This window comes from Pieris napi, chromosome 20 (assembly GCF_905475465.1).
Source record: "Pieris napi chromosome 20, ilPieNapi1.2, whole genome shotgun sequence".
Taxonomy (NCBI): Eukaryota; Metazoa; Arthropoda; class Insecta; order Lepidoptera; family Pieridae; genus Pieris; species Pieris napi.
This window is the reverse complement of record NC_062253.1, coordinates 7,631,396-7,648,327: the sequence shown is the minus strand read 5'-3', so window position 1 is coordinate 7,648,327 and position 16,932 is coordinate 7,631,396.

The window sequence follows — 16,932 nt, the reverse complement described above, 5'->3', positions numbered from 1 at the left end:
TTTTTATTTGAATTGGTAAAAAAGAATAAAATAAGTATATATGAGTTAAAAACATCGTATCACATATGCTATTCAATCTTAGTAGAATTAAAACTATCAATTAAGCACAAAAATATAGGTCGGACGTACGTTCTAATGACACGAAAACACAGTAAAAACCCACCCCTGTTTGCGAACGATTAATTAACGGGGGTAAATTACAATTAGTGGGCGCTACTGTACGTTTTATGTTTACCGTGTTATGAATGGACCTTTTACGACTAAAAATTAATTAAATAGCGTATGATATATTTTTAATAAGACTTATTGTCAATGTTCAAAGGTAGAATGTAGAGAGTATATTTAGAAGCTATCTTAGACCCTATAGACGAAGTGTCTTGCACATGAGTCTCAATTAAAATATAGCAGACATATAATTGGGTCTTGCCTTGTGGGACCTTGCGGACCCTGGATTGAAGTCGAAACTGCCCTAAACTGATCAGGCTGGTGTTCTATGCTGGATGTCCTCTTACCCTGCGGAACTTCAGTAAAGACTAAGTATATTTTGTACATTACGTATTGATTCCTTAATATGCTTAGGTTCGAAACGAGTATATTTGTGATATTGAGGCACGTTTTTAAAACCTTATTATCTTTTATAGGTATGTAGCATACACACCCTATGTAGCATCGCAATTCATTAAGGAAATGTCGCAGCAAGAAATATAGTCACCAAGCTAATTCTTTCTATTTTTACACGCTTTATATTAGCTTCACCTGTATGTATGTATGTATGTAACCGACTCCTTCGGACTCGATTTTGACCCACTTTTAACGGACAGATTTAGTTCAAACTTTGCGCACCTGTCAAAGATCGATGACATTGCAAAATAATAATAATATAATAATCCGAAAAAAAATGAAAAAAATAAAAAAAAATTAACTAAAAAATAAATAATTAAAAAAAAATAAAGGTAATAAAAATAATGCTCGATAGACGAAAAATATGGCACAGAGCGCCCCACGCTTTTTCACAATAAAACCAGTATTTTTTGTTCATTACCATTTTCAGCCTAAATTAGGAAATATTTTTACTTTTTAGTTTGATGTGCTTTAAAAGCGTGTTTTTTAGTTTTTTTTAACTATTATTTATTTTGTGTTCAATATTCTTTTGTTAATTATTTTTCTAGAGAAATTAACACATTAATTAGCTTACTTCTTAACATAAAATTGTTTTTTTTGCTAAGTTCACTAACTAATTTTTCTAAGGAATATCTTTATAGAACTACATGAAATATATTATATAAAACTTTAAAAGATTTTTGTTATCCCATTGATGAGAGCTAGAAGAAATAATCATAGCTCATATGTTTGGTACCCTTAATTTCTTGTAAATAGGGGAAAATAATGACGTTTTAGTAATGTCATCCATTGAGCGGGAAGTAATTACTGATCGGTTTCTTAACGGGGAGATAGGGCATGCAATCCTGTGTAGTGGGGTAGTCATTGTTCGAATTTGCGGGTACTTTCAAATATTTTGTCATAATGACTTGTAGTTTTATTTATTGACATGTTTTAATATAGTTTGTATGTATTTAGAAGTATATTTACGCGAATAACGCAAATAACTTCACTTTTAAAACTCTTAAAACACAATTATTTTAAATCAAAAATAACACAACAGTTCCGCTATTTCGTGTTCTTATGCCTATGTCTACGAATATTTAATTCTATCAACAATTTTATATCAGGAAACGCGTTTTCAAGTCATTTTGTAGTCTATTATGTCAAAGAATTAAATAAAATTTATTGGAAGTTTTTCAGTAAAATAACTGTCTGGAAGAGATCGCTTATATTTAAGGTCATCCATTACCTAATAATTTGTGTGTGTTGAATAGTTTATTTTTGAAAGGTAATTTAAGAATAAAATAAAATAGATACTAACTTGTATTAAGCTGTTGTAGTACATGTGTATTACAAACGCGTAGTATAGAAATACACTAAACAAGAAAATAGTGTTTCAAGTCCAATACGAGGGTGAAACAATAGAAATAAAACTTATCTTAAGCCAGGGTCTCCGGATTGTGACCCTTGGGGGATCAGCATAATCGTATGAAACAAATGTTTCGGAATTAAATCTTGCCCTTACCAAACAAATCTCCAAATTGCAAAGAAATTGCACAGAATTAAATGTGTTTCGATGTTCATTAGTATACATAACAAAGAGTTTATAAAAATAAATAAGTGGCGCTACAACTTCTTTAGGTCTACACCTCAGATTTCTGAATCTGTTTCATGATCATTTTTAAATCTAATAGGCAAGTAGGTGATCAGCCTCCAGTGCCTGACACACGCCGTCGACTTTTTGGGTTACGACATGTCGGTTTCCTCTCGATGTTTTCCTTCACCGTTCGAGCGAATGTTAAATGCGCATATAGAAAGTCCATTGGTGCACAGCCGGGGATCGAACCTACGACCTAAGGGATGAGAGTCGTACGCTGAGGCCACATTTTTTTTAATTTTTATAATAATTTATTTACTTCAGACAACATCCATCTTGGTCTTAATGTACTAAGTTGTTCAATTAGTAAATTTAGCAGCATAGAAAACTAATTATTAATATGAATTCTAAACTGCTTAAAAATATATGTGGCACACAGAGCCGACAAGGCCTAGTAAATATATATCTTTGGTAAAATATAGCCTTATTATAAAATGTTTCTTTTTAAATGGAGTGAACATGGGCAGTCTTCTACTAACTCACTGTCGTAGTCTCACTACTAACGTTTTCTCTTATCTCAGTCCTGAACGTCGCGTAGATCTCACCTTTAAAGAATTTCACATCTTTAACAAGTTCAACGTTTCACATTATATTTTTGACGTCATTTCACGCTCACGAGTAAGATATTATACTATTGAAATTTGACAGTACTTGTAGGATCGAACCCTAAGTAAAAACCTTTTCTTTATTTAAAAAAGTCTATGTTCAAAATAAATTTTCGCAGTCGCCGGCGTCAGCGGAAACGTTGAAACTAAAAAACAGACATTAATTTACGCTTGTGAATTCAATTCCATTTCCTGCTCTTTTATTTTCCACTTCATCATTCATTGTTAAAAAGTTAACTGAAGTTTTTTTCAGTTACGAAAACACCGACTTATAATTTTAATAATGAGTTTCATAAATGTTTTCTTGTAATCGCAATATAAATTCATTAAATACAATTTAAAGAGACTGGTCCTAAACAAACATTACTGTGTAAATAATACTTTAAAAAGAACAGTGGCGCTACAACCTTTGAGGTCTGGGCCTCAGATTACCGTATCTGTTTCGTGATTAGTTTTTTTCTAATAGTCAAGTAGGTAGTATCAACCATGACCTGACACACGCCACTTTTTGGATCTGAGGCCGGTTTCCTCACAATTTCCTTTTCCGTAGAAGCGAATGTAAATACGCACATAGACAAAAATACCATTTGTGCTGTGATTCGAACACACCACCTCTGGTTTGCGAGTCGCACGCTCAACGAAAGAAAGTATATTTACTTTTATTTATTTATTTAGTTATCAAGCTTACGACATCACACACAGTCCTAAATTTACTAATTATTTTACAACACTTACATCTAAAATGTGTGACAATTAATGCAAGCATAAGTTTCTCAAACAAAATCAAATAGAAATTTAAAAAAAAAATACAACTAAAACACACACGACAATACAAGCACACATTAAAATAAAATAAATTTTTTAACATAAACATAAAATAAAATTTTCAACAAATTTCATTAAACTGAAATACTTACTTTATTAAATATATAATACATTTATTAAGGGAATAGTTCATCTTTTGGATTGCTGTATTTTCTTAATGAGTGATAATTAGCGATGACAGAAGAATTAACACGAGTGCGCATTATAGATTGCATATATAAAATTGCAATTGATAAATAATTAAAATGTCTGTTTCGTAATAAATACCATGATTGATCGCAGAGCCGGATAGATGGAGTGATCAATCATTTAAATCAATTTATACGGAGACAATTTGCGACAATTTTTCCAGATTTCGCACCTGCGACAGTTTTGCAATTACTGCGTAGATTGTTTAATATTCATTTTCAAGTGTTCTTGTCTAGGCATACAAATGAAACTGAAAACTATTGAAATGTTTCAGATGTAACAATACAAATCAATGATTTAAAATCGGTAAATAGAAAACTGAATTTATTTCTAAAAAGTTAATTTGAAGATTATATCATACGAATATTTTAAGGCCGATTTATTATCTTATTAAGGGGCGTTGTACATTTTTACATTTATTATACAACAGAACACAATTTTTTTTCTACGTTTAAAAATTTTGTGTTAAAATGTTGAACTTGCTAGAATTAAAATTACATTTATGAACAATGAACTACATATAAGATGGCAAAAGTGCATAGATAATTAAATATATATAATATATATATTATATTTTAAAAAATCTCCTTTTTGTTCCTCCCATACAAATCGCTAATTTCATATGTAAGGACTTAATATTATAGGTACCCAAGTTATACACAATCTTTTGGTTTTAAAAATCTTTATTGAAGTGTTGAACTTGCCATTAAAATTACATTTTTTAGACACGAGTTATTTCTGTTTATAACTGCCGTGTTAAAAGGTTTCCTTGAAAAGGATCGGTTGAAAGAAAATGAAGTGTCACTTCGAGTGGAATAAACAGAAAAGCGAAATGGATGATCACACTATCGTGAATAGACATCGGATTACCTTTGTAATATGAAAATTGCATTAAAATCAGATTAGTGGATCACTAGTAAATTACAAAATTATTGTTTTTTGATTGAAGACAGACACCTTTGAAGTTTCCATTGCATTACCCTCATTGGCTTGGCTAGTAATAAGCAGTTCTTCAGGTTCTCCCTGAAGGTGGATTGTTTACCTGAAACATCCATACTGCCTAAGAAACAAATACATCCAAAACTTTTTTGTATGGAACCAAATGGGCAGGAGGTTCACGTCCGACTCAGACGGTCCATGGGCAGCGATATCACTAATCCTTAGAGATACCGCTGCCCATGAACGCGCGTAATGCTTGAGCGGTTGGCAGCTGTTTAATAATTGGTAAATATATGTTATTCAGTGAGCAGAGCCGTGTGGGCCTAGTGGCTCCAGCGTGCGACTCTCTTCCCTGAGGTCGTAGGTTCGATCCCCGGCTGTCCACCAATGGAGTTTATTTCTATGTGCGCATTTAACATTCGCTCGAACAGTGAAGGAAAACGTGAGACAACCGACTTAGACCCAAAAAGTCGACGGCGTGTGTTAGGCACTGGAGGCTGATTACCGACTTGCCTATTAGATTTAAAAATGATCATGAAACAGATTCAGAAATCTGAGCCCCAGACCTAACGAGGTTGTAGCGCCACTTACATAAATAAATGTTTTTTACAGGGTAATCTATCATATCGGTATAATATCTTCATGCTTATTCCGGTAAACAATTGCAATGTTGCCACATAAAAATATATTAAGCCTTTTAAAAATATGAATAGAGAAATCTAAAAATACAGAATCTAAAATCAAGCCTTTGTTTCTAAATCTCGAATTTTTAAGATGAAAGCGCACTGTTAGCGAAATATTCTTGCTGCATCAAGTAATGAAATGCTGGAAAGATATCCTCCTTTTTAGATGTAAGACAAAGCTTCAATATCTCGCCTTTTTGCTCATAACTTTTGTAATACTCCAAAGCTTTTAGATAAAGTAGGACTACGCTACAGTAGATTTAGCGTGCACCTAAAATACAGTAGAGTTTTTGCAGCAGATGTTCATATCTGTCAAAATATAGCGATAAGAATATTTCATAGCGGTGACATCTTCGAAAATTCGCTCTGGCAATAGATCTACGAGATTAGTGAACCTACCTCTAGCTACCTGTACCTGTGCTGTAGGGAATTAAGCTGAAAAACCAGTACTTATTTTTGTGTAATTCAATATTTAATGAAATACATATCATAATTAAACAATAAATTACAGCGAGGAAATGCTGCCAGCATTAAAGGTACATTGGCAATGTATACAAAACATTTTAAATTTGTTTTAGTTCACTATTTATCCCTTTTTAATAATTATTATTACTATATAGGTTAAAAATTACAATATTCTATATTATTATATTATTATGTGTTCTCATTTGAGGCATGTTATATATAATAGTTGTTAAATGCATTACCTCGCTTTTTGAGCACTTGAGCAACACATCCGCCCTATCAGAGAGAGTTTTTGAATAGACAGTCCCATGTGTTTCGCCGTATATCCTATCAATCTGCGTCAGTGGCCAGTTTAAATAATGATATGCAGAGAACAGAACTTTATATGAATTAGTAATTTTTATTACAATATATATAATACACATTTGAAAGTTTTTCTCATACATTTTAAACCAATGTTTTGGTCCTAAAATAGTACCTAATTAAAACATATTAGAACATGACAGTATATCTACAGAATTACAGTAGATCTGGAGAGACTTCTCCAAAATGCGCCGTCATTTTGTTTTAGACGTTCGGCTCTTCGTTAACCTAAATGGATTTGCTTTTTTGTTTTCGATAGATGAATTGATTCAACGAATTTATGATCTCAGTTTTGGCGAAAGTTCGCTTATGTCTGAATATAATTAAGCTGACGAAACTATGCTATAAAAACAATTTACATAAATTAGTACATGATACTAAAACATATTTGGAGTGAAATGTATTTATTCAAGAAGCATAAATTAACTATTTAATTAATTAATTGCAAAGACTAGCGTGTGATCAAACTATAAAGGTTGTTTTACAAATAATGCATAATTCTAACTTATTAAAGTCAAGTAAAAAAGCTTATGAAGACATTTGAAAAGAGTTTTTTGAAATGTTTATACTTTACATAATCCACTTATAGCGTATTTATCAACGATAACGAAGTAAGGATCCTTCCTCTAAAAGAAAAAACAAGAAAAAGAAATACAAAGAAGGTATCCTCGAACAGTCTTACCAATGACAGGTCGGTCTGTCAGCCCCAATTGCAGTTTTCTTAGATTGTCCAATATCAAAACGTTATATTATATGTTTTTATTCAAGGTGTGACCTCGTCGTACTGAATGTAGGCGCAAATTAAAGGAATTACCGTAATTTTTTGATAACTTCTTATGGGAGGGTAAACCGTTTCGTTACGTAACGCGTTACGGCGCCAGTCTGTCTAGCTTCCTTTTCTCTCACGCATACGGCATCGGTAAGCAGGCTCCTCCTCTCTCACTCTAACCCACTAGCCGTATCTCGGACTCTTTTTTTTCGTTTGGTGTGCGTTAGATATTAATTGTTGACAGTGAGCTCATAATGGTGGTGAGCTCAAATGGTTCCACATAGTGGTGGTGCGCGGCCAATATTATTACTAAATAAATATCTCACTCTGGGTAACTCATATCTGAATCCTGGTCAGTAGTAAGATCTGGCGGCAATAAGTTTCCTCAATCGATTTCGGTCCAGTCCTGTTTTTATAATCTTCTTAATATATATAAATTACGTGTCACGTTGTTTGTCCGCTATGGACTCCTAAACTACCAACCGATTTCATTCAAATTTGCACACCGTGTGCAGTTTGATCTAACCTAAAAGATAGGATAGCTTACATCTCAATTTATACCCGCACTATTATTTTATTGCAAAATATTTGTTTATTATTTGATAGTCACAATTCTAACAGATGGCGCTGTGTTGAAAGTTCCAACGTTTCACATAAGCTACAAATTAATGGCATAACCACCAAAAAAGCATGGTGGTCCCCATGACTGGTGTTCTCCTATCGTTTCCCTTGAATAGTTTCCCTTGAAATGCTGCCAGTGTTAAAGTACACTGCCACAGTGACCAACCTTCTTCACATATGTTTTGATGTTATATTTATCAAAATTATTATTATTATATGTAGGTCTATCAAGGGTATCAATAATAGCACTGCAATTAACAATAATGAATTTTTGTTCCGATACAGCACACATCAATAAGAAATGTCCAGTTTTAGATCCTAATCATTTTTAGATCTGTACTTATTGGAACTTAAGTAAACTCATTACCTTATTCAACAATAATAAATGTTAGATATCATTAAATTGATTAGCTTAATATTTGTATAGAAAATATAAGATTAATTTTATTAAGGAACGTTAATGTTATTCAAGGTATAGAAAACAATTTCTAAAGCTCGAAGCTCATTTAATTAATTAATCAATAGCTGGCGTATCGGTGCGGCATTGTTTACATCGTTAATCTAATCCAATTAAAATTTTAAAAACAGAAGTTAAAACAGCGCTAAGGAATATTTAAAACGCGATTTTTAACAGTGTTGGCTTAGTGGCTACAGCGTATGACTCTCATAACTGAGGTCGTAGGTTCAATCCCCGGCTGTGCACCAATGGACGTTCCTTCTATGTGCGCATTTAACATTTGCTCAAACGGTGATGGAAAACATCGTGAGGAAACCGACATGTCTGACCCAAAACGTCGACGGCGTGTGTCAGGCACTGGAGGCTGATCACCCACTTGCCTTTTTAGATTTAAAAATGATCATGTAATAGATTCAGAAATCTGTAGCCAAGACTTAAAGAGGTAGCGCCACTGATTTATTTATTTTTTATTCGAGTGCTTTACATCGTGGTCAGCGAGAAACCTATTTAATATTATAATTAGTCTACTAATATATAAATTATTCTCTCATATATATTATATCTTTGACGTTAACATGCGAGGAATTAGCCAAATAAAATATATTAAGAAACAGCCTAAAGCAGTGTTTGCCTAGTGTGACGCGTGACGTTCAAGGTCAAAAAATTTCGCAATCATTCGAATTCATATCTCTAGAAAATATATTTTTTAAACTATATGTAACTAAGGAACTAGCGAACCCATCAGTCGACCTGTCTTATTGTAAGTTTAACCAATTTCTATTTATTTTGAAATAATTTAACTTTTATTTTAAACCATTCTCGAAGCGAACTCACAAATCTCATCAAAATTGGCCCATTGTAAATTTATATTTATAACAAGCACACGGATATTGTTGCAGCGTAATTTATCATATATCCTTCGTGATATAATCGAATATCGATATATCGAATAGCTGAACAACTAATCAAGACTAATTTAGTAGTAATATTACATAAAGATATGGTATATATAGCATACAGGTAATCTTAAATCTTAAACTAACTTACCATTAAGCGAAAATTCCATTCGGGCTTATCTCAAGAGATACAGTGTTATGTTAGATTCCCTTCGCACCCTGCTTAGAAATTATTCGTAATAATATAATTTCCTCGTGGAATTCATGGTAATTGGAACATTATTTTAAGGTTTATTTGTTGTTAAATTTGTTAGACATGCAAAAGATAAGTAAAGGGATTGTCGCTGAAGTTAGGCGCGAAGTTATGTTGAAGCCAGAACTAAAGAGAAGTGTAGAGACACGCCAAGAAGTTAGGCATAGATACGAATTAAGCGAATTCTAAGAAGTATGTAAATTTATTGATAATAGAATGTTATATGTACACTTATGAACGTCAGAAAAAATACTGGTTTTAAATTTACATTTACTGCCAGTTCTCAAATCAAGGGCGTATAACAAGAAGAACTGGCAATCAAGTCTCCGTCACTCTTTTATATCTCCAACATATGGATTGTGCATATGATGTGGTATAATAAAAGATTTCTATATATTTTTTAATAATTGTCAAAGTAAAGTATTTTTATGTAATAAACCCAGCTCATCCGGCGAACTTATTAACAGTTAATGAATGTCATGTTACGAAAGTAATACAATGACTATAAGACAAATATTAAGTTCACTACTTTTTAAAAGAAATCAACACAAAAAGAAATAAGCGCCTGAACGCACGCATAAATATTTGACAATCAATATAATACAATATAATATAATATAATATAATATAATATAATATAATATAATATAATATAATATAATATAATATAATATAATATAATATAATATAATATAATATAATATAATATAATATAATATAATATAATATAATATAATATAATATAATATAATATAATATAATATAATATAATATAATATAATATAATATAATATAATATAATATAATATAATATAATATAATATAATATAATATAATATAATATTATATAATATTATGTCAGTCCTTTTTCATTACTGATTTTAAAATAAGCCATTAGATTATATTGTACGTTATATTTATGTACGATTTATATACGTTCTTTTATGTGAAGGGAGAGTTTACCGTATGGACCTGCTGCTACACGCCATCGAGTTTTTGGGTCTAAGGTAAGCCGGTTTTCTCACGATATTTTCCTTCACGGTTCGAGGGAATATTAAATACGCACATAGAAAGATAGTCGAAAAAATTGATGCACAGCCGGTGATCGAACCTACGACCTCAGGGATGTGAGTCGCACGCTGCAGCTGAAGCCACTAGGCCGACACTATCAAAATTATATTTCAAATTTCTACAATATAAACCAAACTAATAACCTCTTTTTCAAGTCGGTAACAAAAAGATTACCTGCAGCTATATGTGTACTTTATCTCGGCTCTAGGTCGATACCATGATCGTGACGAGAATTTCTACTTTGTTTTCGCTTTTGACCGAATTTCGTTGTTATTATTTCGTTTGTCGGTAAATCGGATTCTGTTATTTTGATAAAATTGTTGATAATAGACAATATTTATATAAAAAATATTTATTTATATAATATATTTATACTAATATATATTTTTTTATAGTACAAGGGGCACCCGGGCTCACTTATGTTAAGTGATACCGCCGCCAATGGATACTCTCAATGCCAGGAGGCTCGCGAGTGCGTTGCCGGCCTTTTAAGAATTGGAACCCCTTTTCTTGAAGGACCCTAAGTCGAATTGGTACGGAAATACTTCAGTGGGCAGCTGGTTTCACATAGTGGTGGTGCGCGGCAAAAACTGCCTTGAAAAACGCTCAGTTGTGGAACGGCGGACGTCGAGGTGATACGGGTGGAATTTCGTATTCTGCCTCGACGTCCGATGATCCTATACATGACGCTTTGGCATCCCATACTAAAGCCCGTCCCGTTTTCCAAGGAATCAACGACATTTCTTTTAGCCAACTAACAAACTGTGCATCGGCTTCCCATTGAGAATACTCCAGCTCCCTCAAAGACAAACAAGACACCCACTAATAAATGCGTCCATGTGCTGTGGTAGTTTCCTTTTATGTCCGTCCCAAAAGCTCCAAAACTCTTTTTTACAAATAAAAATGTCAATGTCAGTTGTCAGTTGAGGCACGACATAATTTTATGGGTAAAACATTGTTGAGTACAATTTGTATGACTCGAAACTTAACGATTAAAGAGTGGCGGAAAGTTTCTTGCCTGTTCTTCTTGCCCGCTCTACGCCCTTGACTTGTGAACTGATAGTAAATTTACAATTAATTTAACTTTTTTTGACGTTCATAAGTGTACTTGTATACCTATATGAATAAAGATATTTTGAGTTTGAGAGGTGTAACAAATTTGGCATTTTTTGGCGTACTTATTCTATAATTTCTCACCCAAAGGAATTTTCATATAATTAACTTATCGCCTGTGTTACACCGTAAATACTTGAAATGAGAATTTCTTTGTTAACAACTCTGTTAAGCTAATTGCTTGCCCATTGGGATCACTGACACTAGTTCTTTTGACACCAATTTATTATGTTGTTAGTGGTCGGGTTATGAGTAATTATCCTAATTCAGAATGCTGGTATGCTTAAATGAAATTTATTGTTCTGTAATGCAGAGCGCGGACATATCGTCGTGTAAATTTGTATCTGTCTATTGACTGGTATTTGTTTTAGACAATTACTTACATAAAATTAGAATGCTTAATAAAAAGATCTCTTACTTACAATTTTTAACCTAAATTGAAATGTTATCACAGTCTTCGTACGTGTGTGTGACTAAAATTATTTAATAAATGCCTTATATACATATAATTATTGAAAATTTGTGTTGTTATTTTTTCTTTGTATTATTTTAAGTTGATATTTCTGTGTTGTGTAACTGTTAATAGTTGGTGCAAAGAGATTATTTTTTCCTTAACCATAAATATCGTTATAGAAACTTTATTTCTCTCACAAACCACTAGTGACTTTTCCAAGTGACTACAAGTTACTTTTTTAAGTGACTTTATTAGGAAATAAAGAGGTACAGCATAGTAACAGAAAAGTCAAATAAAATATGAAACAGTTTCACATACAAGTAATTAATACACAAACATGACAGCAGGACTGTAAGTTAGATAGGCAATAATTATCTAGTTTTAGTTGAACTTGCTTAATTTTTTGTACAAGATAAGCTAATAATACTGCTGATAGAAATCCGTCCCGAAAATACTTAACTTTATATGAATTCTTTTAATAATGGGAAAATGTCACCTGTTGTACTTAAACTAATTGAAAACACATCGAGTTACACAGAGCAGGAATTTAATTTACATGCACAATGCAATCAACTTCGCATCTGCATATAAATTATATCTGAGAAATTTCATTGAACTATATTATTGCAATATGCGACACTCATGTCATGTGTTCAAATCCCGAATGGATTTAACTTTTATTTGTACTGTGAAGGTGAGTTATGTTAACTTATAATTAATATACTAGCTGGCCTGGCGAACATCGTACCGCCTAACAGTCGATTCTTCTTTTTTTTAAATACTTATTCTGCTATTCGGGACACCGGTCTAGCTAGTAAGATAAAAAAAGTTGATAAGACAACAAATACATTATGTCAAAAAATTAAAATTTACCTTCCCGGAACCCCTCCACTAACATTTGAACTTTATGATATTATGGTATTAAAGTTGAAATTGAGTTTTAAGTATTATTACGAATATTTTGTATGGGAATATAGAAAAGTGTTGTTTTTAGACGTTTTCACAAAAAAAAATTAATTTTTCTCTCCGTAAGAACCATCCTCGTACTTCAAGGAATAATATAAAAAAATCAGACAAATTGGTCAAGCCGTTTTCATGTTATGTCGTGACAACGGAAAACGGGTTTAATTTTTATATATGTAGAATGTAGATATATCATTTATTTATTCATCACCTCGTTGCAAATAAAGGTACAACTTAATTACTAAGGAGGGCAACCTGCGCTCTTTGCTTTCGACTTTCTTTGAGGGAACATTCAGGCATAGACAATGTGTGGGTAATACGTGTAATTAGTAAATAATTACTGTTAATCACCAAATAAAAAAATCAAAAACCCCCCCTGCCCCTATAGTGCTTACGTAATACTTGAACGGCCCAAGTACATAAATGTGAGACCAAGGTTGCAGCGCCACTGTTCTTTTTAACGGGATATAATTATTTATTTATTTATTTATAAAAGCTTGCCAACGCTTGGCACACTAATACATTGACAGAAGAAAAATAAAATACAGTTTTCAATGTGTCAAGCACTTACAGGCAAACATAGCATACAAGAAGTAATAAGAAAATCGCTCTCAAAGTCTGAGGTGAGCAACTATGGATGTCCAGATCCAGCTCGTTTAACAGAATGCTCAATCTGGACATCGGTGAATTTCGGCCAAAACGCGTTCTCCGGAAAGGAGGGATAAATGGAATGATGGGATGTCTGGGATATCTACTGGGTACTATATATATATAATTGATGTTTGTACGGCCAAAATAACCATATATTTCGCCAAAATACACGAGATCCATGCGGACAAACGGACAGTCTAAGCTATAAAGCTTTCATTTCTATAAGTAGTTTATTAAATGTTTTCATATAAATACCTCCTTCGAATGTGAAAAATATTATTCCACACCATAAATAATAGACGTGGGCGCATCAAGCTGATAACAACATTGTTCTCTGTTTGCGAGTTTGGTCACTGTAAATCTGGCGAGATGTAACGAACCTATTGTGGATGTATGCAGCGTTTCCATTGTGACGCGTGTACAGAAAATAAATTTTCGTAAAATTGTTTTTGATATCTAGAAATCGTTAGAATCTTTCTCATTTAAATTACAGTTGCTGAATGAATTTGTTGTTTAATATTTTCTTAATATTATTTCCCTTAAATTGCAAACCTGTCACTATTGGACGATGTGACTGCTTCTGTGAGTTCCAAGTTTCTTCTTCGGAATTCTTATAGATTAAATAGTGTTATTATGCTGTGGCTATTGACAAAACTTTGCAAAAAGTTGGCAAACATTTTAGGCCATACTTTGGTAACACTGAATATGAATAAACTATAATAAAAATAGGTAATATTTAAATCATCTAATTGGAACATTTGCTATAGGCATAAATACCATAATTTCTAAAGTCTTAAACGAAAATGATGCATTATCACTTCCTTCTCCAAACAAAGTTCGTCTCAAACAATGAAAACAAATCTCATTCTAGATATGATAAGAAATGCATATGACTGGGCTGATATTGTCCGAATATATCACTTGACTCACCCTACTCACTCCTACATAATATAGTACATGTATAGTTACTAGCATAAGACCTTTGATTTTACCATATAAATTTATAAAAGAATAACTATGTTTTTTTTATATAGGCTCACCTGATGGTAAGTGATACGCACATGGACACGCCCACGTTACAATGCCAAAAGGCTCGCAAGCGCGTTGCCGGCTTTTTAAGAATTGGTACGCTCTTTTCTTGAAGGGCTTAAAGTTGATGATGGTACCTTGTCCGTATCGGTGCACAGAATACATAGTGATGTTTGGTTTTTCCTTTAAAACAGATCGCTTCAGGGTACCTGTGGCCTTAGCAAACTAAGCAGTTTCTAATCTCCCCTTTCCTAAAATGGGGGTTTATTTACTCAAACTAGCGGGCTTGGCGTCTCCCATCGGGCCCGGACAATGACTACTCCGGAACAATCCTCATGGTAATTATAGGTAAGTCGAAGCCCGCTGGTGGGACCCGCGTCACCTCTAGCGCTTTGCTAGCATATTACGGCAATATTTCTGTGGCATAATCTTTCTAACTGTAATCTTTGCTTGAGCAACATCTATGATACATTGATCAAACTTTCGATAAATTCTGTCCATTAAACCAGGGCAAAAAATTGTTCACACTGGCTTGGTCAATTCACATCGGCTACAAGTATGTTAAATTATCGTAGGAATAAAACTTACACATTGTAGATCTCCTGCCGAGTGCCAATAAATAAATCTGCAATTATTACAAAGGCACGCCTAGCCCCCGTTCCAATTACTTCTACATTAAAATTATTACAAATTACAAACCAATGGGGTCCAATACGATACAGGGTGATTACTAAATTGCATTGTGGCTTCATGCTGCGTTAATGTGGGTATAAGAATTCTGCTATAATTTGTAACGGAATTTTAAAAACAACAAAGGTTATAAAATACTATTGCATAAAGACCAAATCTAGAGAAAAATATATTACAATTAGAGATTTAGAGACAATCGGAAAATACAATTTATATATTGTATTATTGTTCTACGACGAAGAATTTAAACACTTTCTGCATTACTACACTTCTAAAGTAGCAAGCATTTCAACAATATAATTTTTAGTTATGTAAGATACATACATATTTCCAGCTGATTTTGATTTGACACTGACACGAGAGTTAAGATTGTCTTATGAGACTGGTTGTCAGTGTACACATGACGTATGACAGATACGTCACTTCACTACCTATAGTTCTACAAAAATGTATTTTTAATACTAGTATAGCCTAGCGGTCTTATTAAGTGGCAGCTAGGTGAGGGGTACCGGGTTCGATTCCCGGTTCGAGGGCAAGTTTTAATTTAAATTTGTTCTCGGCTTTGGGAGGGTTGTGCGGTACCGGGCGAGTGCCTAAACCGTACATGGAGGACACGATCGAAGTTCTAAGGCAAGCACGAATTATAAAAAATCTTATACTTGACGCTGGCTAATGCACAAACCGTGCCAGAGCCATAAAAAAAATACTAGTGTAAATTTTGATACACCCTATATTTATCCTACAAACCGTCACATTATATCAAATTGAGTTAGCAACTTTATTGAGTTAAAATCAAATTATGAATCTCTTGTCTGCTTAAATAGGTTTTGTTAGTACAAAATTCAATTGTGGAACCAACGAAACGTAATTTAATTCGTTACTTTAATATAGGTCGACTTTTAAACGAAAATAATTGCAAGCCAAATAAATAGCAAATATATATTTGAAATTCTAATATAGCGTAACACTTTGGTGTTCGGACATCTGTCTTGCGATTCTCTAACTCACTTTTCGAACTCACACAGCGGTTTTCACAGCGGCGGTCGCGCTCAAATCAGTCGTGAAGCAGTCCTTTTTGATTTGGCATTCTAATAAGGAGGGAGCTTTTAAATTATTGTTTATCAGAATGCTGTGAAAACCGCTGTGAGAGTTCGAAAAGTGAGTTACAGAATCGCACGGCAGTCGCTGATTCCATGTCGTATAAACAATCGTAGAACCTTCACGTTACCGTTACGTAATTATTACCTTTAATTAAACAGTTTCGATTATTTTAAACTTAAAAGGATTTCTTATAGTAGCATCCATAACTTAAAGTCGAACCCGCCAAGCTTTTAAGATTTGTTTTAATTTTCTACTTATAAAGTAAAGTAAATACTGTATATTTGTGTAATACGGGAATATACATATTAGACAATTATAAGATAACTAGTGGACCCGACAGACGTTGTCCTGCATGATATTTAAAGCGATTAGTAAAGCAAAGTATGAAAGTACCGACTGCAGCGCCATCTGGCGGGCTGATTTGTGAATCTAAACCATTCCCAGATCCCCTTGAACACACACAAAAAATTTCATCTAAATCGGTCCAGTCGTTTGAGAGAAGTCAGTGACATACACACTCACAGAAGAATTATAT